The following is a 2,438-nucleotide window of genomic DNA, read 5'->3' on the forward strand; positions in this document are numbered from 1 at the left end:
AGCATAGGCCCCGCCCCACACTAGCCCCTTCCCGCCACTCCCGCTCCGTGACGTCATCGCCAGGGTGTGGCCGAGCACCTGCCCGTGCACCGGCCAATCAGCGACGTCCGAGCTCACCTGTCCTACACTGTTATTGGCTCTGACAGATGGGCGGGAGCGCTGATACCTAACCCCTTCTGTGCCGGTGAGAACTTTACCCTTCTCTGTGACCGGCAGTGATTTATTGTTATTATGTGGTATCCAATATACTACCTCACTATATATATATATATAATATATATTATATTATATCCTGCTATACTGTATTATTATGTGGTATACAATATACTACCTCACTATATATATATATATCCTGCTATACTGTATCATTATGTGGTATTATAACCCCCTAGCACAATATACTACCTCACTATATATATATATATCCTGCTATACTGTATCATTATGTGGTATTATAACCCCTGGAACAGTATATTACCTCACTATATATATATATATATATATATATATATATATATATATATATATATATATATATATATATATAAAATATATATCCTGCTATACTGTATTATTATGTGGTATTATAACCCCTGGAACAGTATATTACCTCACTATATATATATATATATATATCCTGATATACTGTATCATTATGTAGTATACAATATACTACCTCACTATATGTATATATATCCTGATATACTGTATTATTATGTGGTATTATAACCCCTGGAACAGTATATTACCTCACTATATATATATATATATATATATATATATATCCTGCTATACTGTATCATTATGTGGTATACAATATACTACCTCACTATATGTATATATATATATATAATATATATCCTGCTATACTGTATTATTATGTGGTATTATAACCCCTGGAACAGTATATTACCTCACTATATATATATATATATATATATATATATATATATATATATCCTGCTATACTGTATCATTATGTGGTATACAATATACTACCTCACTATATGTATATATATATATAATATATATCCTGCTATACTGTATTATTATGTGGTATTATAACCCCTGAAACAGTATATTACCTCACTATATATATATATATATATATATATATATATCCTGCTGTACTGTATCATTATGTGGTATACAATATACTACCTCACTATATGTATATATATATAATATATATCCTGCTATACTGTATTATTATGTGGTATTATAACCCCTGGAACAGTATATTACCTCACTATATATATATATATATATATATATATATCTATATATATATATATATGTATATATTATATATCCTGCTATACTGTATTATTATGTGGTATTATAACCCCTAGAACAATATACTACCCAGGCCCGGCGCTCGCATTAGGCGAGGTTAGGCACTTGCCTAGGGCGCCGGGCTCTGGAGGGCGCCTGGAGGGTGCCACAGTATTCTAAAATACTTTAAAACTGTGCGGCGACCGCTGACCATACCTGTCACGGCCGCCGCACAGCATTCAGATGGACGGGGAGGGGGGGAAGAGGCTATTTTGTCACCGCCGCCTCTCTGCTCCGTCTCCTCCCCTCCACTTACTAGTGTCAGTGAGTGGAGGGGAGGAGACGGAGCAGAGAGGCGGCGGTGGTGAGACAAGGTAAGGAGAGGCGATTTTAGCGTGGGGGGCACCGCTTTTTTAAAAATGCCTAGGGCGCCGTGGACCCTAGCACCGGCCCTGATACTACCTCACTATATATATATATATATATATATATATATATATATATACATACATACAGGGTCGGACTGGCCCGCCGGTGGACCAGACTATCCACCGGTAGGCCCCGACCCTGAATCGCTCCCCTCTTCGTTGGTGAGGGGAGCTAGAAACTTTAATAGAAGAAAAAGAAAAGAAAAAAAACCTCACGTGACCGCAGCGCTGGCTCCGTCCGCACTGAATGCCGGGCGTGACGTCATCACGCCGACGTTCAGTGAGGAGCGCCGGCAAGACAGAGGAGAAGAAAAGGAAGAAGCAGATAGAAAAGGTAAGTGATAGGGGAGCATGGAACAGAAATAGGAGTATGGAACAGAGAAGGGGGAACATGGAACAGAGAAGGGGGAGCATGGAACAGAAATAGAAGTATGGAACAGAAATAGGAGTATGGAACAGAGAAGGGGGAACATGGAACAGAGAAGGGGGAGCATGGAACAGAAATAGAAGTATGGAACAGAAATAGGAGTATGGAACAGAGAAGGGGGAACATGGAACAGAGAAGGGGGAGCATGGAACAGAAATAGGAGTATGGAACAGAGAAGGGGGAACATGGAACAGAGAAGGGGGAGCATGGAACAGAAATAGGAGCATGGAACAGAGAAGGGGGAGCATGGAATAGAAATAGGAGCATGGAACAGAGAAGGGGGAGCATGGAATAGAAATAGGAGCATG

Source organism: Mixophyes fleayi, chromosome 2 (genome assembly GCF_038048845.1).
Source record: "Mixophyes fleayi isolate aMixFle1 chromosome 2, aMixFle1.hap1, whole genome shotgun sequence".
Lineage (NCBI taxonomy): Eukaryota > Metazoa > Chordata > Amphibia > Anura > Limnodynastidae > Mixophyes > Mixophyes fleayi.